The sequence below is a fragment of the Ambystoma mexicanum genome, unplaced genomic scaffold (assembly GCF_040938575.1).
Source record: "Ambystoma mexicanum isolate Mex_15411 unplaced genomic scaffold, UKY_AmexF1_1 Mex_scaf1, whole genome shotgun sequence".
Taxonomy (NCBI): domain Eukaryota; kingdom Metazoa; phylum Chordata; class Amphibia; order Caudata; family Ambystomatidae; genus Ambystoma; species Ambystoma mexicanum.
Genome location: NW_027182324.1, coordinates 160,626 through 180,787, shown reverse-complemented (window position 1 = coordinate 180,787; position 20,162 = coordinate 160,626). Strand labels below are relative to the sequence as shown.

The following is a 20,162-nucleotide window of genomic DNA, read 5'->3' as shown; positions in this document are numbered from 1 at the left end:
AACATTTTAAGCCTGACTGTGCTTCTAAATAGCATGCAATAGCAATCTTTGTACAAAGTTTTAATATTGGGGAGACAGATTGGTCGAAAAAAAAGCAGAGAGGCACTGCTGAGATTCAAACTCAGGATCTCCTGTTTACTTGACAGGCGCTTTAACCAACTAAGCCACAGCACCTTTTTTGCATCTAGTCTCCTTTCCTTCCTCATGTAATCATTTAGAAGTGAAATCCACTTTTTTTAAGGCTGGGCTTCTGTTGCAATATAACTTTTCAAAATGTTTTCCAATTGACTGAAACTCCATTGCACAAAACGAGCATGTCATTAATCGTCGATTTAGAGTGGACTGCATTGCCCAGTGTGTGCATTGAGGAGCACATGTTCGTCTTTACTGGGGAGCAAGTTTGCACTCATGAATGTGGCAAAACATTCAAATCCGTAAGTGGGTGAACATTAAAGTCCTAGATGCTGCAAATCTCTATATCTGGATACGGAATGACTGAAAAATGTTATGTCTCCAGTGTCAAAATGTGTGTAATGCACTAGTAATTCATTTCCTTTATTGACCAGTGAGGTAGCCATGTATGGAGGTGCTGTAGAGTGAAAATCAAGTTTCAAATGGGCAGTGATCCCTGTGTCTGGATAGCTCAGTCGGTAGAGCATCAGACTTTTAATCTGAGGGTCCAGGGTTCAAGTCACTGTTCAGGCGTACCTATGCTTCTTTTACAAAAAATTAAGCAGGAAATATGAATTGCTCATTCTAATATTTGCTATTTCTGATGGCATGGCAACCTTGGGCAATATGACTCGAAGGTAGTGTAGTCCAGAGTTCTTGGATGCTTTGCCAACATTTTAAGCCTGACTGTGCTTCTAAATAGCATGCAATAGCAATCTTTGTACAAAGTTTTAATATTGGGGAGACAGATTGGTCGAAATAAAGCAGACAGGCGCTGCTGAGATTCGAACTCAAGATCTCCTGTTTACTAGACAGGCGCTTGCTTTAACCAACTAAGCCACAGCACCTTTTTTGCATCTGGTCTCCTTTCCTTCCTCATGTAATCATTTAGAAGTGAAATCCACTTTTTTAAGGCTGGGCTTCTGTTGCAATATAACTTTTCAAAATGTTTTCCAATTGACTGAAACTCTATTGCACAAAACGAGCATGTCATTAATCGTCGATTTAGAGTGGACTGCATTGCCCAGTGTGTGCATTGAGGAGCACATGTTCGTCTTTACTGGGGAGCAAGTTTGCACTCATGAATGTGGCAAAACATTCAAATCCGTAAGTGGGTGAACATTAAAGTCCTAGATGCTGCAAATCTCTATATCTGGATACGGAATGACTGAAAAAAGTTATGTCTCCAGTGTCAAAATGTGTGTAATGCACTAGTAATTCATTTCCTTTATTGACCAGTGAGGTAGCCATGTATGGAGGTGCTGTAGAGTGAAAATCAAGTTTCAAATGGGCAGTGATCCCTGTGCCTGGATAGCTCAGTCGGTAGAGCATCAGACTTTTAATCTGAGGGTCCAGGGTTCAAGTCACTGTTCAGGCGTACCTTTGCTTCTTTTACAAAAAATTAAGCAGGAAATATGAATTGCTCATTCTAATATGTGCTATTTCTGATGGCATCGCAACCTTGGGCAATATGACTCTAAGGTAGTGGAGTCCAGAGTTTTTGGATGCTTTGCCAACATTTCAAGCCTGACTGTGCTTCTAAATAGCATGAAATAGCAATCTTTGTACAAAGTTTTAATATTGGGGAGACAGATTGGTCGAAAAAAAAGCAGACAGGCGCTGCTGAGATTCGAACTCAGGATCTCCTGTTTACTAGACAGGCACTTGCTTTAACCAACTAAGCCACAGCACCTTTTTTGCATCTGGTCTCCTTTCCATTCTCATGTAATCATTTAGAAGTGAAATCCACTTTTTTAAGGCTGGGCTTCTGTTGCAATATAACTTTTCAAAATGTTTTCCAATTGACTGAAACTCCATTGCACAAAACGAGCATGTCATTAATCGTCGATTTAGAGTGGACTGCATTGCCCAGTGTGTGCATTGAGGAGCACATGTTCGTCTTTACTGGGGAGCAAGTTTGCACTCATGAATGTGGCAAAACATTCAAATCCGTAAGTGGGTGAACATTAAAGTCCTAGATGCTGCAAATCTCTATATCTGGATACGGAATGACTGAAAAAAGTTATGTCTCCAGTGTCAAAATGTGTGTAATGCACTAGTAATTCATTTCCTTTATTGACCAGTGAGGTAGCCATGTATGGAGGTGCTGTAGAGTGAAAATCAAGTTTCAAATGGGCAGTGATCCCTGTGCCTGGATAGCTCAGTCTGTAGAGCATCAGACTTTTAATCTGAGGGTCCAGGGTTCAAATCCCTGTTCAGGCACATCTTTGCTTCTTTTACAAAAAATTTAGCAGGAAATATGAATTGCTCATTCTAATATGTGCTATTTCTGATGGCATCGCAACCTTGGGCAATATGACTCTAAGGTAGTGGAGTCCAGAAATCTTGGATGCTTTGCCAACATTTCAAGCCTGACTGTGCTTCTAAATAGCATGAAATAACAATCTTTGTACAAAGTTTTAATATTGGGGAGACAGATTGGTCGAAAAAAAAGCAGACAGGCGCTGCTGAGATTCAAACTCAGGATCTCCTGTTTACTAGACAGGCGCTTTAACCAACTAAGCCACAGCACCTCTTTTTGCATCTGGTCTCCTTTCCTTCCTCATGTAATCATTTAGAAGTGAAATTCACTTTTTTTAAGGCTGGGCTTCTGTTGCAATATAACTTTACAAAATGTTTTCCAATTGACTGAAACTCCATTGCACAAAACGAGCATGTCATTAATCGTTGATTTAGAGTGGACTGCATTGCCCAGTGTGTGTATTGAGGAGCACATGTTCGCCTTTACTGGGGAGCAATTTTGCACTCATGAATGTGGCAAAACATTCAAATCCGTAAGTGGGTGAAGATTAAAGTCCTAGATGCTGCAAATCTCTATATCTGGATACGGAATGACTGAAAAAAGTTATGTCTCCAGTGTCAAAATGTGTGTAATGCACTAGTAATTCATTTCCTTTATTGACCAGTGAGGTAGCCATGTATGGAGGTGCTGTAGAGTGAAAAACAAGTTTCAAATGGGCAGTGATCCTTGTGCCTGGATAGCTCAGTCGGTAGAGCATCAGACTTTTAATCTGAGGGTCCAGGGTTCAAGTCCCTGTTCAGGCGTATCTTTGCTTCTTTTACAAAAAATTAAGCAGGAAATATGAATTGCTCATTCTAATATGTGCTATTTCTGATGGCATCGCAACCTTGGGCAATATGACTCTAAGGTAGTGGAGTCCAGAGTTCTTGGATGCTTTGCCAACATTTCAAGCCTGACTGTGCTTCTAAATAGCATGAAATAGCAATCTGTGTACAAAGTTTTAATATTGGGGAGACAGATTGGTCGAAAAAAAAGCAGACAGGTGCTGCTGAGATTCGAACGCAGGATCTCCTGTTTACTAGACAGGCGCTTTAACCAACTAAGCCACAGCACCTTTTTTGCATCTGGTCTCCTTTCCTTCCTCATGTAATCATTTAGAAGTGAAATCCACTTTTTTAAGGCTGGGCTTCTGTTGCAATATAACTTTTCAAAATGTTTTCCAATTGACTGAAACTCCATTGCACAAAACGAGCATGTCATTAATCGTCGATTTAGAGTGGACTGCATTGCCCAGTGTGTGCATTGAGGAGCACATGTTCGTCTTTACTGGGGAGCAAGTTTGCACTCATGAATGTGGCAAAACATTCAAATCCGTAAGTGGGTGAACATTAAAGTCCTAGATGCTGCAAATCTCTATATCTGGATACGGAATGACTGAAAAAAGTTATGTCTCCAGTGTCAAAATGTGTGTAATGCACTAGTAATTCATTTCCTTTATTGACCAGTGAGGTAGCCATGTATGGAGGTGCTGTAGAGTGAAAATCAAGTTTCAAATGGGTAGTGATCCCTGTGCCTGGATAGCTCAGTCGGTAGAACATCAGACTTTTAATCTGAGGGTCCAGGGTTCAAGTCCCTGTTCAGGCGTACCTTTGCTTCTTTTACAATAAATTAAGCAGGAAATATGAATTGCTCATTCTAATATTTGCTATTTCTGATGGCATGGCAACCTTGGGCAATATGACTCGAAGGTAGTGGAGTCCAGAGTTCTTGGATGCTTTGCCAACATTTTAAGCCTGACTGTGCTTCTAAATAGCATGCAATAGCAATCTTTGTACAAAGTTTTAATATTGGGGAGACAGATTGGTCGAAAAAAAAGCAGAGAGGCGCTGCTGAGATTCGAACTCAGGATCTCCTGTTTACTTGACAGGCGCTTTAACCAACTAAGCCACAGCACCTTTTTTGCATCTAGTCTCCTTTCCTTCCTCATGTAATCATTTAGAAGTGAAATCCACTTTTTTTAAGGCTGGGCTTCTGTTGCAATATAACTTTTCAAAATGTTTTCCAATTGACTGAAACTCCATTGCACAAAACGAGCATGTCATTAATCGTCGATTTAGAGTGGACTGCATTGCCCAGTGTGTGCATTGAGGAGCACATGTTCGTCTTTACTGGGGAGCAAGTTTGCACTCATGAATGTGGCAAAACATTCAAATCCGTAAGTGGGTGAACATTAAAGTCCTAGATGCTGCAAATCTCTATATCTGGATACGGAATGACTGAAAAAAGTTATGTCTCCAGTGTCAAAATGTGTGTAATGCACTAGTAATTCATTTCCTTTATTGACCAGTGAGGTAGCCATGTATGGAGGTGCTGTAGAGTGAAAATCAAGTTTCAAATGGGCAGTGATCCCTGTGCCTGGATAGCTCAGTCGGTAGAGCATCAGACTTTTAATCTGAGGGTCCAGGGTTCAAGTCCCTGCTCAGGCGTACCTTCGCATCTTTTACAAAAAATTAAGCAGGAAATATGAATTGCTCATTCTAATATGTGCTATTTCTGATGGCATCGCAACCTTGGGCAATATGACTCTAAGGTAGTGGAGTCCAGAGTTCTTGGATGCTTTGCCAACATTTCAAGCCTGAGTGTGCGTCTAAATAGCATGAAATAGCAATCTTTGTTCAAAGTTTTAATATTGGGGAGACAGATTGGTCGAAAAAAAAGCAGACAGGCGCTGCTGAGATTCGAACTCAGGATCTCCTGTTTACTAGACAGGCGCTTTAACCAACTAAGCCATAGCACCTTTTTTGCATCTGGTCTCCTTTCCTTCCTCATGTAATCATTTAGAAGTGAAATCCACTTTTTTAAGGCTGGGCTTCTGTTGCAATATAACTTTTCAAAATGTTTTCCAATTGACTGAAACTCCATTGCACAAAACGAGCATGTCATTAATCGTCGATTTAGAGTGGACTGCATTGCCCAGTGTGTGCATTGAGGAGCACATGTTCGTCTTTACTGGGGAGCAAGTTTGCACTCATGAATGTGGCAAAACATTCAAATCCGTAAGTGGGTGAACATTAAAGTCCTAGATGCTGCAAATCTCTATATCTGGATACGGAATGACTGAAAAAAGTTATGTCTCCAGTGTCAAAATGTGTGTAATGCACTAGTAATTCATTTCCTTTATTGACCAGTGAGGTAGCCATGTATGGAGGTGCTGTAGAGTGAAAATCAAGTTTCAAATGAGCAGTGATCCCTGTGCCTGGATAGCTCAGTCGGTAGAGCATCAGACTTTTAATCTGAGGGTCCAGGGTTCAAGTCCCTGTTCAGGCGTACCTTTGCTTCTTTTACAAAAAATTAAGCAGGAAATATGAATTGCTCATTCTAATATGTGCTATTTCTGATGGCATCGCAACCTTGGGCAATATGACTCTAAGGTAGTGGAGTCCAGAGTTCTTGGATGCTTTGCCAACATTTTAAGCCTGACTGTGCTTCTAAATAGCATGAAATAGCAATCTTTGTACAAAGTTTTAATATTGGGGAGACAGATTGGTCGAAAAAAAAGCAGACAGGCGCTGCTGAGATTCGAACTCAGGATCTCCTGTTTACTAGACAGGCGCTTTAACCAACTAAGCCACAGCACCTTTTTTGCATCTGGTCTCCTTTCCTTCCTCATGTAATCATTTAGAAGTGAAATCCACTTTTTTAAGGCTGGGCTTCTGTTGCAATATAACTTTTCAAAATGTTTTCCAATTGACTGAAACTCTATTGCACAAAACGAGCATGTCATTAATCGTCGATTTAGAGTGGACTGCATTGCCCAGTGTGTGCATTGAGGAGCACATGTTCGTCTTTACTGGGGAGCAAGTTTGCACTCATGAATGTGGCAAAACATTCAAATCCGTAAGTGGGTGAACATTAAAGTCCTAGATGCTGCAAATCTCTATATCTGGATACGGAATGACTGAAAAAAGTTATGTCTCCAGTGTCAAAATGTGTGTAATGCACTAGTAATTCATTTCCTTTATTGACCAGTGAGGTAGCCATGTATGGAGGTGCTGTAGAGTGAAAATCAAGTTTCAAATGGGCAGTGATCCCTGTGCCTGGATAGCTCAGTCGGTAGAGCATCAGACTTTTAATCTGAGGGTCCAGGGTTCAAGTCCCTGTTCAGGCGTATCTTTGCTTCTTTTACAAAAAATTTAGCAGGAAATATGAATTGCTCATTCTAATATGTGCTATTTCTGATGGCATCGCAACCTTGGGCAATATGACTCTAAGGTAGTGGAGTCCAGAATTCTTGGATGCTTTGCCAACATTTCAAGCCTGACTGTGCTTCTAAATAGCATGAAATAACAATCTTTGTACAAAGTTTTAATATTGGGGAGACAGATTGGTCGAAAAAAAATCAGACAGGCGCTGCTGAGATTCGAACTCAGGATCTCCTGTTTACTAGACAGGCGCTTTAACCAACTAAGCCACAGCACCACTTTTGCATCTGGTCTCCTTTCCTTCCTCATGTAATCATTTAGAAGTCATATTCACTTTTTTTAAGGCTGGGCTTCTGTTGCAATATAACTTTACAAAATGTTTTCCAATTGACTGAAACTCCATTGCACAAAACGAGCATGTCATTAATCGTTGATTTAGTGTGGACTGCATTGCCCAGTGTGTGTATTGAGGAGCACATGTTCGTCTTTACTGGGGAGCAAGTTTGCACTCATGAATGTGGCAAAACATTAAAATCCGTAAGTGGGTGAACATTAAAGTCCTAGATGCTGCAAATCTCTATATCTGGATACGGCATGACTGAAAAAAGTTATGTCTCCAGTGTCAAAATGTGTGTAATGCACTAGTAATTCATTTCCTTTATTGACCAGTGAGGTAGCCATGTATGGAGGTGCTGTAGAGTGAAAATCAAGTTTCAAATGGGTAGTGATCCCTGTGCCTGGATAGCTCAGTCGATAGAGCATCAGACTTTTAATCTGAGGGTCCAGGGTTCAAGTCCCTGTTCAGGCGTACCTTTGCTTCTTTTACAAAAAATTAAGCAGGAAATATGAATTGCTCATTCTAATATGTGCTATTTCTGATGGCATCGCAACCTTGGGCAATATGACTCTAAGGTAGTGGAGTCCAGAGTTCTTGGATGCTTTGCCAACATTTCAAGCCTGACTGTGCTTCTAAATAGCATGAAATAGCAATCTTTGTACAAAGTTTTAATATTGGGGAGACAGATTGGTCGAAAAAAAAGCAGACAGGCGCTGCTGAGATTCGAACTCAGGATCTTCTGTTTACTAGACAGGCGCTTTAACCAACTAAGCCACAGCACCTTTTTTGCATCTGGTCTCCTTTCCTTCCTCATGTAATTATTTAGAAGTGAAATCCACTTTTTTAAGGCTGGGCTTCTGTTGCAATATAACTTTTCAAAATGTTTTCCAATTGACTGAAACTCCATTGCACAAAACGAGCATGTCAGTAATCGACGATTTAGAGTGGACTGCATTGCCCAGTGTGTGCATTGAGGAGCACATGTACGTCTTTACTGGTGAGCAAGTTTGCACTCATGAATGTGGCAAAACATTCAAATGCGTGGGGTGGATGACCATTAAAGTCCTACATGCTGCAAATCTCTATATCTGGATACGGAATGACTGAAAAAAGTTATGTCTCCAGTGTCAAAATGTGTGTAATGCACTAGTAATTCATTTCCTTTATTGACCAGTGAGGTAGCCATGTATGGAGGTGCTGTAGAGTGAAAATCAAGTTTCAAATGGCAGTGATCCCTGTGCCTGGATAGCTCAGTCGGTAGAGCATCAGACTTTTAATCTGAGGGTCCAGGGTTCAAGTCCCTGTTCAGGCGTACCTTTGCTTCTTTTACAATAAATTAAGCAGGAAATATGAATTGCTCATTCTAATATTTGCTATTTCTGATGGCATGGCAACCTTGGGCAATATGACTCGAAGGTAGTGGAGTCCAGAGTTCTTGGATGCTTTGCCAACATTTTAAGCCTGACTGTGCTTCTAAATAGCATGCAATAGCAATCTTTGTACAAAGTTTTAATATTGGGGAGACAGATTGGTCGAAAAAAAAGCAGAGAGGCACTGCTGAGATTCAAACTCAGGATCTCCTGTTTACTTGACAGGCGCTTTAACCAATTAAGCCACAGCACCTTTTTTGCATCTAGTCTCCTTTCCTTCCTCATGTAATCATTTAGAAGTGAAATCCACTTTTTTTAAGGCTGGGCTTCTGTTGCAATATAACTTTTCAAAATGTTTTCCAATTGACTGAAACTCCATTGCACAAAACGAGCATGTCATTAATCGTCGATTTAGAGTGGACTGCATTGCCCAGTGTGTGCATTGAGGAGCACATGTTCGTCTTTACTGGGGAGCAAGTTTGCACTCATGAATGTGGCAAAACATTCAAATCCGTAAGTGGGTGAACATTAAAGTCCTAGATGCTGCAAATCTCTATATCTGGATACGGAATGACTGAAAAAAGTTATGTCTCCAGTGTCAAAATGTGTGTAATGCACTAGTAATTCATTTCCTTTATTGACCAGTGAGGTAGCCATGTATGGAGGTGCTGTAGAGTGAAAATCAAGTTTCAAATGGGCAGTGATCCCTGTGCCTGGATAGCTCAGTCGGTAGAGCATCAGACTTTTAATCTGAGGGTCCAGGGTTCAAGTCACTGTTCAGGCGTACCTATGCTTCTTTTACAAAAAATTAAGCAGGAAATATGAATTGCTCATTCTAATATGTGCTATTTCTGATGGCATCGCAACCTTGGGCAATATGACTCTAAGGTAGTGGAGTCCAGAGTTTTTGGATGCTTTGCCAACATTTCAAGCCTGACTGTGCTTCTAAATAGCATGAAATAGCAATCTTTGTACAAAGTTTTAATATTGGGGAGACAGATTGGTCGAAAAAAAAGCAGACAGGCGCTGCTGAGATTCGAACTCAGGATCTCCTGTTTACTAGACAGGCGCTTTAACCAACTAAGCCACAGCACCTTTTTTGCATCTGGTCTCCTTTCCTTCCTCATGTAATCATTTAGAAGTGAAATCCACTTTTTTAAGGCTGGGCTTCTGTTGCAATATAACTTTTCAAAATGTTTTCCAATTGACTGAAACTCCATTGCACAAAACGAGCATGTCAATAATCGTTGATTTAGAGTGGACTGCATTGCCCAGTGTGTGTATTGAGGAGCACATGTTCGTCTTTACTGGGGAGCAAGTTTGCACTCATGAATGTGGCAAAACATTCAAATCCGTAAGTGGGTGAACATTAAAGTCCTAGATGCTGCAAATCTCTATATCTGGATACGGAATGACTGAAAAAAGTTATGTCTCCAGTGTCAAAATGTGTGTAATGCACTAGTAATTCATTTCCTTTATTGACCAGTGAGGTAGCCATGTATGGAGGTGCTGTAGAGTGAAAATCAAGTTTCAAATGAGCAGTGATCCCTGTGCCTGGATAGCTCAGTCGGTAGAGCATCAGACTTTTAATCTGAGGGTGCAGGGGTCAAGTCCCTGTTCAGGCGTACCGTTGCTTCTTTTACAAAAATTTAAGCAGGAAATATGAATTGCTCATTCTAATATGTGCTATTTCTGATGGCATCGCAACCTTGGGCAATATGACTCTTAGGTAGTGGAGTCCAGAGTTCTTGGATGCTTTGCCAACATTTCAAGCCTGACTGTGCTTCTAAATAGCATGAAATAGCAATCTTTGTACAAAGTTTTAATATTGGGGAGACAGATTGGTCGAAAAAAAAGCAGACAGGCGCTGCTGAGATTCGAACTCAGGATCTCCTGTTTACTAGACAGGCGCTTTAACCAACTAAGCCACAGCACCTTTTTTGCATCTGGTCTCCTTTCCATTCTCATGTAATCATTTAGAAGTGAAATCCACTTTTTTAAGGCTGGGCTTCTGTTGCAATATAACTTTTCAAAATGTTTTCCAATTGACTGAAACTCCATTGCACAAAACGAGCATGTCATTAATCGTCGATTTAGAGTGGACTGCATTGCCCAGTGTGTGCATTGAGGAGCACATGTTCGTCTTTACTGGGGAGCAAGTTTGCACTCATGAATGTGGCAAAACATTCAAATCCGTAAGTGGGTGAACATTAAAGTCCTAGATGCTGCAAATCTCTATATCTGGATACGGAATGACTGAAAAAAGTTATGTCTCCAGTGTCAAAATGTGTGTAATGCACTAGTAATTCATTTCCTTTATTGACCAGTGAGGTAGCCATGTATGGAGGTGCTGTAGAGTGAAAATCAAGTTTCAAATAGGCAGTGATCCCTGTGCCTGGATAGCTCAGTCGGTAGAGCATCAGACTTTTAATCTGAGGGTCCAGGGTTCAAGTCACTGTTCAGGCGTACCTTTGCTTCTTTTACAAAAAATTAAGCAGGAAATATGAATTGCTCATTCTAATATGTGCTATTTCTGATGGCATCCCAACCTTGGGCAATATGACTCTAAGGTAGTGGAGTCCAGAGTTCTTGGATGCTTTGCCAACATTTCAAGCCTGACTGTGCTTCTAAATAGCATGAAATAGCAATCTTTGTACAAAGTTTTAATATTGGGGAGACAGATTGGTCGAAAAAAAAGCAGACAGGCGCTGCTGAGATTCGAACTCAGGATCTCCTGTTTACTAGACAGGCGCTTTAACCAACTAAGCCACAGCACCTTTTTTGCATCTGGTCTCCTTTCCTTCCTCATGTAATCATTTAGAAGTGAAATCCATTTTTTTTAAGGCTGGGCTTCTGTTGAAATATAACTTTTCAAAATGTTTTCCAATTGACTGAAACTCCATTGCACAAAACGAGCATGTCAGTAATCGACGATTTAGAGTGGACTGCATTGCCCAGTGTGTGCATTGAGGAGCACATGTACGTCTTTACTGGGGAGCAAGTTTGCACTCATGAATGTGGCAAAACATTCAAATCCGTGGGGTGGATGACCATTAAAGTCCTAGATGCTGCAAATCTCTATATCTGGATACGGAATGACTGAAAAAAGTCATGTCTCCAGTGTCAAAATGTGTGTAATGCACTAGTAATTCATTTCCTTTATTGACCAGTGAGGTAGCCATGTATGGAAGTGCTGTAGAGTGAAAATCAAGTTTCAAATGGGCTGTAGGGTATTTTGTGGAGATTTGGGGCCTGACGGTATTTTATTACCGCCGAGAAATAACTTAGCAATAATCACTCTTTGTATTCAGATTTGGCCATGTGCAACAATAATACAATGGACATGCATTATTTCAGCACCCAGACCTGCATATTTGGTATACGTGGTTGGTGGTATTTTTGTGAGCATAATTCCCTTGTTTTATTTGTGGCCCCAATGTCCAGAATCCCTTATCTTCGCTTAGATTTTTCGTGTGATCACTAGAGAGACCTCAGACCTGCATTCTAGGGAAACCACAATTTCCAGGGATAGTGTTGGTGCGCCACCATGGGCAAACTCACTGACTTATTTACGACAGAGAGCTATATGTGGTAGCCTTGTGGTAATTTCCACTACCTTATATACGGTAGGGAGCTATGTTCAGAGAGTCTCTCTTCCCGTTGGCTCATGTACCTCCAACAAGTTATACTACAGTCACTCACAATTATTCATACTGATTCTGACATACACACATCTGTCTTAAAATGACCATTGCACTTTTTAAAAATCTCCCCACATCATTGGCATTGTAATGGTAAATAGAAATAAACCACCCGTCTGTTTTCAAATATTTTCTGTATTATAAAATTTGCATTTAGGCATGATCTCATTTTTACAGCAATAAAAGGGAACAATCAAAGCATTTTCAATGACACACTGCAATTATAGTGGCGAAGAACAGAACTTAAATTGCAACATTAGCACTTGATAAAGACACGCACGGGACTTTCATTTTTCTAAACTGACTGCATACTTTCGTGCACACACACAGCTCCCCCAGTTAGGTAATTACCTTATCTGTTCAGATTCTTCTCTCTGTGAATGTGGCTCTCTTGGCGTAACTCCAATAAAAAGGAACGCTTGCCTTCTCAAGCCGGGGTCATTGCCTGGAATTCTCAGCTTTTTCAGATAGGACTGCCTCTGCCAGTGGAAAGGTAATTCTTTCAGCTTTCCCCAGTCTCGACTGCAGCAGGACACCCCCACAGCCAGGTCTTCTCCCCAGTAGTGCAGAAAGATGTCCGCCTGTCTTTTTCCCTGCTACTGCCCACTAAAACTTTCCTCTCAGCCCTCTTTATGACGTGTTCCAATGAAATCCATCATCTCTCATCCTCCTACTTTTCAACAATAGCTTCGCTTATACATTTGCATTTTGTATTTCACCCATTAAATAATCAATAGGTAGCAATTCTCCCATCACAGCCCCAATCTTAGCCAGATGGTCTGCCTTATCATTTCCCTCCTTATCCTCTCCTGGTGTTTTTAAATGCCCACGAATTTTTCTCCAGTATATTGTTAAATTATTTTCTGACACCAATTTGTCTATGGCTTGTATCATTTTTCCATGTTTAAGTGGCTTTTTGTTGTATGTAACCATGCCTCTTGCTTTCCGACCAGGCAAATATTCCACAAAGCTATTCCGTGCATAGTCAGAATCAGTCACCAGGACAATTTCACTGAACTTTTTATCAACTGCAGTAGCAATTGCTTTATAGATGGCTGCCAATTCCGCCACCTGACTGCTCCTATCTCCAATCCTCATCCCTATACTAGGAACGCCTTCACATTTCAACCAGACATTTCCTATTCCTGCCACTAATTGTTTATTACTGTCATTTTCAATGTGAAAAGCACAACCATCCACATATACAGTTGGCAAATCCTTGCATGTTTTTTCATCAAAAGCTTTGTGTGGTGATTGTTCAAATTCCTGCAAACTAGCTTCCACTTCCATTTCATTTGGTATTTGTTCAGCTGCACAGTCATGTAAGTCAGCTAACCCTTGAGCAATTGGGCTCTTTTTATTTTGTCCATATCTTACTTCTACGGGAAAACCTTGTAATGCCAGCGTCCATGAAGTGATTCTGGATTGCGCTAGATTGCCTGATCTAATTCTTTTACTCTCTAAAAATTGCAAAGGTTGATGATTTGTTTCAATAATCACCTTTTCTCCCTGAACAATGGGGCGAAAATGTTGTAGCGCCCACACAGTGGTTAATAGGGCCTTCTCACATTCATTAAATTTCATTTCAACTTGGGAAAATGCCTTACTTGCATATGCAATGGTTTTGTGATTCAAATCGTGTTTTTGTGATAACACTGCTGACATACAATGTTCAGAAAAGCCTATTTCTATAAAGAAATCCCTGTCCTTTATGGGGTATGCTAAACATGGTGCCTTTACAAGACATTCCTTCAATCTAGCCACTGCATCAGATTGCTCTCTTTCCCATCTCCAGGGAGTATTTATTTTAAGCAGTTTAGTCAATGGTTGAGTGATTTCTGCATAATTCTCAATGAACTTTCTGTTATAGCCTGTCATCCCTAATAAACTTTTTACTCCTTTCACATTTTTAGGATCTTTTAATCTTTGTATGGCCTCTATTTTCTTCCTTTGTGGATTTAGCCCACGTTCAGTCACTTCATGCCCTAGAAAGTTCACTTTTTTCTTGCACCATTGTGCTTTTTGCAAAGATACTTTGGCGCCTGCTTTCTGCAATTGGCCAAGCACATGTCTTATTTCATCAAAATGGCTTTTAAGGTTTTCATTTTTTATCAAGACATCATCCACATAAACTATTGTCCCTCTTTCCGCTGCATCTGGCATGGCCTTTCTCAAAAATATGCCAAATTCACTCCCACTATTGATGTACCCGAACGGAGCTCTAAGCCAGGCATATTGAGTCCTGTCAAATGTAAAGGAAAATAGGTGTTGTATCTCCTCTGCCAATGGCACACACCAATATCCAGATGTGAGATCTAACGTGGTAAATACATTTGAACCATGTATCTGAGCTAGGCCCTGATCAATGAATGGTAGTGGCCATCTAGATACTGGTACTCTTTTATTTAATTCTCTTAAGTCTGCACATAGCCGCCATTGACCATTTGGCTTTAACACACCTAAAATAGGCGTATTGGATGTGCTATGAATGGGCCTAATTATTCCCCGTGATTCCAAATTTTTAATAATCTCTGCCAATGATTCTAAACATGCCAGCGGTAGTCTATACTGGCGTACAAACACTGGATTTCTGCTACAACCTTCTGGTAGTGTGGCCACATGTAAATCAGTTAAACCACAATCATAAGCATCTTTTGCAAATACATCCTTAAACTCCATAAATATTTCCCTCAGATTGCGTCGATCCTCATCGCTGTTACATGCATCCGCTAAGGAGATCTGCTCTTCTACCATTCTGGAAAATTCTGGAAACTCTTCTGGTAAAGGAATCTCAGCGCTTTCCTCTAACTGTGTGGCTGTGTCTTTTTGTAGAGCTGCCACTTTCAAATATTTTGGCATATCAGCTTCCACTTCAATGGGCTGATTTCCTGTTTCATTTTCATTTAAATTAAATATTATGCAATCCTCTTGATGGCAGCACACTGTCTCATTTGAATCATAAGGATACACAGAATGAATTTTAAACATTCCTTTGGGCTGAGAGTCCAGGTGTTCTGGCAACTCGCCCTTGGCATCTACATATTTTTCAGGAATATTCCCAATCACCATGTTATTTAAATCTGCCGTATAATGTGATTTTTGTATGGCCATTCCTAATGGGGAGTTTTCCTCTAAATGAATATCCTGACAACCTTTATTATTCACCATGATTTTTACAGATCCCTCACCAATGTCTACCAATGGAATGTATTCATAATCCAGGCCTTGCTGTTTTATGGATTCATTCAGGCATACAAATGCATCAGAGCCTTTCATCTGCTGTCCATTTTTGCATTTCAGTGTTATTGCAAACTGTTTTGTAAATGCAGGAACAATAGTATTTTTCCTCATCTGTAATTCGACTGCATAAGGAACTAGTTGTGCACAATGATAAGCCCTTCTTTTGTCTTCAAATTCAGGCGCCGGCCCACCTAGGCGCGACCATATTTTTTGATTAAGGAAATCTAACACCATACACATTCTGTGCATGATGTCATTGCCCATGTAAAATTCATTTTGTGCTCCACTCACTATCCATACATTATGGTAAATTGCTTTCTGCCCAATGCTAATTTTAAGCATGCATCTGCCTGTAATTCGGTTTTCAAAGTCTGGACTGTCCAACCCAGAAACATATTGGTTTTTAATCCTAAATTTCGGGATTTCTTCCCTCTCCATAATTTTTTGCAACAATTTCTCATTAATGAAACTCCTTTCATGTTCAAGCGCTAAAGTGGCTTTTATTGTTTTAAGATAATCATTTATACCAGCGTGAACCCATGGTTGCTCATCTTCCATGTGTATCTCTGCCAGAGTGGTAATGTGTTTTTCTGAATCTGTTTTAGGAACAATATTCTGTTTGCATGTATTCTCTTTTAAATAGAAACGTAATGTGTGTTCGTCTATGGCAGTCTGCCAATCTTTCCTTGGGTCCAAGTATATTTGTACAGGTAGTTTTTCATTGTCGCCCTGATCTTTGTCTTGACACCTTAATATAACAGTGACACTAGGTATGCAGCTATTCTGTAGATATACCTCCACAGCATCCTTTGTTTTGGCAACGGTGTGACATTCTTTTATATTGCTGTTTTGTGATTTTAGTTTCTTAGGCCTCAATGGTTTTTTGGTTAAGGACCACAGCACTCCATTCACCCCATCTATGAGAGGAGACAATCTTTTCAGGCAATCTGTCCCCATCAGAAATGGAATTTCACTAATAGATGTGATCAATACCTCTTGTTTCATTCTGTGCTTTCCTATTTTTATGTCAACCTCAGTTACACCTATGATGGGCACCTCCTCCCCATTAAAGTTATGCACTGGGCCTTTATTTGCCTTCACTGTGATCTGACTCTGTGGAGGCCTCCCTTCATTGATACTCTTTACCAGCTCCTTGGACATAATTGTGGCCTGTGCGCCAGTGTCAATCATAGCAAAGGTGTGGCATTTTTCTTCTACAGTGATGGGTGCATAATATCTGTCCTCAACTTCCTCTAATACACATAAGAAATGTGAATTCTTACTGATTTCAGGGCTCACCTTTCTCAGGCCTTTTTCACTTTTGGCTAAGCACATTGGTAAATGAAAAGACATTTTTCCCTCCTTTTTACCCATTTCTGTGCGAGATATTTTATTCATTTCTCCATGTTCAGAGGTTTTTTGGAGTGTGGCCACCGTTCGCCCATCCATCTGGGTAACATCAGAGACCACATTACAACCTTCCAACTGAACATGTGTCACAACATCATTCAGCAATTTGTCATTTTTTAATTCTGTGCATTTGTGATCATTTAGTGTAATACCAGCCCTTTCAGCCTCTTCAAAAATATGTGGCTCAAAGAATTTTTCAGGTGATTGACTTGTACCCTCCTTGTGAGTATTTCCTTTTTCTGTCTGTGTTTGGTAATTGTTTTGCTTGCCCAGGGAAGGAGCTATGGCATCCCCACTTACTCCCTGTTCACTGGTATTCCCCATGCATGAGTCAATTTTCTTAAATCTGTCCCTTTGTTCTTTTGGAATTCCTAATGTTTCTTTTTCATTTGTGCAAACCTTTACTGTTTTATTTAGCTCTAAGTTAAACCGTACCTCTTTTTTAGAAGTATTTGCACTTTCTGTCACAATTTCATTTACTGGTACTTTCATTTTTAATCCATTAGACATCTCAGAGTCGTTATGCAAAATTATATCAGAGCAATCTGTCATTTTGACACTGCAGTTATCATGAGTACTTAGTCACTTTTCGGAAGCCCCCCGGTCATTGCTATGGCCATCAGCCCCCTCTTTGGAAGGTTGTTTTTGCGCTGTATAGAGCTTTCCTATTTGCTCAGCTAACATTTTCACTTGGGCCTCAAGGCATTGGAACCTTTCCACCTCTCTAGGATCCTCTTTCTGTGGCCTAGGTCGATATTGGTTGTTTTCCCCCTGATTGGATCTATTCTGATACCTCTCAGGTGATTGATACCGGTTGGGATGGTTTCTGAACTCTTGATTCATTTGTGGAGGGGAGCGGGTTGCACCCATCCTTTGATTATAATCCCCTGGTGGGGAATCATTGTACTGGCGTGGACTGTAGTTCACGTTTTGCCTCATGTCCTGTCTCTCAGATTGTGGGTACTGGCCCCTATGTTGATTTCCATTATCAGTAAATCGATCCACATATCGGGGCCTATCCTGATTACCATATATCATGGTGCTGGGATCAAATCTGCTCTGTGTCCCCAATGACTGGTAGGGACCATCATTTCTTTGATCTTGATTTTGTCTCTGGTTATTGTTCATACCTGCCATATCAGACCGGTATCTTACCCGGGGTCTATCTCCTAAATATCTAGGGCTGATGTAGCTCTCTCTATTACTAGGATCATGTGATTGGAACATTGGTACAGTAAATGGCGATCTTTGTTGATTACCCCTTTGTTCAGGTGTCACATTATTTTTACCTTGGCTTTGAGCAGACTCAAGGGACATTTTGGCTGACCTGATTTCCATTACTGTGGCTGAGGGTTCTTTAGATTTAGGCCTGGTATCTTTCATTTTATCACTTTCTCTACCCTGACAATAGAGTACCTCATATAGCTTGGTGCTTTGATGTACAATCCATTCAAGGGACTTGTCACGGTCAAATTCACGGACCAATTGGGATATGATGTCTTTCTGTAGCCCATAGAAGTATGCGGTTTTAAACTCATTGGAATTTGAGTCAAAAGATACATCAAAGCGAGAGAATGCTCTTTTTAAGTCTTGTAAAAATTGGCGAGGTGATGTATTAGGTCCAGCAGTAATAGTGTACGCAACTTTCTTTGCCTCCTGCAATGACTGAAAAGGAGAAAAATGGCGCCTAATTTCTTTTTCAAACTCCAGCCATGTCATATTCTGCTGTTCATTTAATCCCCTTATGATGCTGGCCGTCGGGGCATCTAAAGTTAAATGAAAATATTGTCTGTACTGTTCCTTAGGTATCTGGAGCGCTTTAAAAATGTCATGCACCGCTTCTAAGTGATCCTCAATGCAGCATTCACCTCCCTTTTTAAATGGTTTGATCAGGGCTTTAATGGATTTCATTATTTTTATGGGGCTACTTGTTGCAATGCATGGAATTGCACTATTTTGTGATTCAATCCTGTTTTCAGGTGTATGAGATTGGTGGCTGCCCCCAATGGGAGTATCAAATCCCCCAAGGGCGCTGCAACCAAGTTCAGTCACCGGCCCAGTCACTGGGGCACTAGCTCTTTGGGCAGAGCTAGAATTCACCTCCACTCCATTGAATGTGGTACCCTGCCGCCTCTCCTGTGACCTGGGAATGCACATTTGCTGTTCTAAGTCCTTACACTTTTTAAGGAGTCTGTTGGCTTCATCATGCAAATAATTATTTTCATCACTCATTTTATTAATTGCCTCCTGCATATCGCACATTTGCATTTGGCATTCATTGAACTCTTTATTTCTCTTGTCTCTTTCTTGAATCATTTTAATCATTTCTTGTTCTACACTCTGGAGATCACCTTCTTTTTCGCAATGTTCTTTTTGTAAAATCTGCATTTCTGAAACAACCTCATCTTTATCCTGCCTAATGTGATCCACTAAGGCTTTTAAGTGTGTCAATTCTTGCTCACTATCTTCAAATTGTTTCTTGCTTTTGGATAACTGAGTATCAAAGTCTCTGCATTTTAATTGCATGTCTTTTTGGCATACATCCAATTCTGCTCTCAACATTTCCTGATTTTTACTTGCCCCATCTAATTCAGTCTTTAACCTGTTAATTAGCTGAGTATCATTCTCTTGCATTCGCAGTGACTTGTTTAAAATAAACCATATTTTGCCGCATAGCCGTATTAAACAGTCTTTCTCTGCACTTTTATCGGCTGCATTCAATAATCTTGTAAGGCAGACCTGAATTATGCTGCCTTCTGCAAAAATATTGTCTAGTTTTTCTTTCTGCACCTCACCCTGAATGCGGTTACTCCATTCTAAGGTACTGTTCGAAGACCAATTCCCATGTGCAAATAACTTTGCCTCTAAATATTGCACTAGATCTGAGAATGTGGTTTCCCTTTGTGACATTCTGAAATTCGTTTTTAGTGGCACACTGCTATTATAAAATGGGTTCCCTTTAATGTGCAAATGGCAGTGTGAGACACGCTTGCCACGCCCAGTAGGTACTCTATGATCACTTTCCCGGCCTGCAACGCACCATAAATATGTAGGGTATTTTGTGGAGATTTGGGGCCTGACGGTATTTTATTACCGCCGAGAAATAACTTAGCAATAATCACTCTTTGTATTCAGATTTGGCCATGTGCAACAATAATACAATGGACATGCATTATTTCAGCACCCAGACCTGCATATTTGGTATACGTGGTTGGTGGTATTTTTGTGAGCATAATTCCCTTGTTTTATTTGTGGCCCCAATGTCCAGAATCCCTTATCTTCGCTTAGATTTTTCGTGTGATCACTAGAGAGACCTCAGACCTGCATTCTAGGGAAACCACAATTTCCAGGGATAGTGTTGGTGCGCCACCATGGGCAAACTCACTGACTTATTTACGACAGAGAGCTATATGTGGTAGTCTTGTGGTAATTTCCACTACCTTATATACGGTAGGGAGCTATGTTCAG

General features: G+C 40.5%; 4 non-coding genes across 4 annotated transcripts; all 4 read left to right on the top strand.

Moving 5' to 3' along the window:
• Nucleotides 1-3,164: 3,164 nt before the first annotated feature.
• TRNAK-UUU (transfer RNA lysine (anticodon UUU)) lies at nt 3,165-3,237 on the top strand. Its single transcript has one exon. It is a non-coding gene; the product is annotated as a tRNA-Lys (tRNA).
• Nucleotides 3,238-5,688: 2,451 nt separating this feature from the next.
• TRNAK-UUU (transfer RNA lysine (anticodon UUU)) lies at nt 5,689-5,761 on the top strand. Its single transcript has one exon. It is a non-coding gene; the product is annotated as a tRNA-Lys (tRNA).
• Nucleotides 5,762-6,529: 768 nt separating this feature from the next.
• On the top strand, nt 6,530-6,602 carry TRNAK-UUU (transfer RNA lysine (anticodon UUU)). The gene has a single exon. It is a non-coding gene; the product is annotated as a tRNA-Lys (tRNA).
• Nucleotides 6,603-8,212: 1,610 nt separating this feature from the next.
• Nucleotides 8,213-8,285, top strand: TRNAK-UUU (transfer RNA lysine (anticodon UUU)). Its single transcript has one exon. It is a non-coding gene; the product is annotated as a tRNA-Lys (tRNA).
• Nucleotides 8,286-20,162: the final 11,877 nt, after the last annotated feature.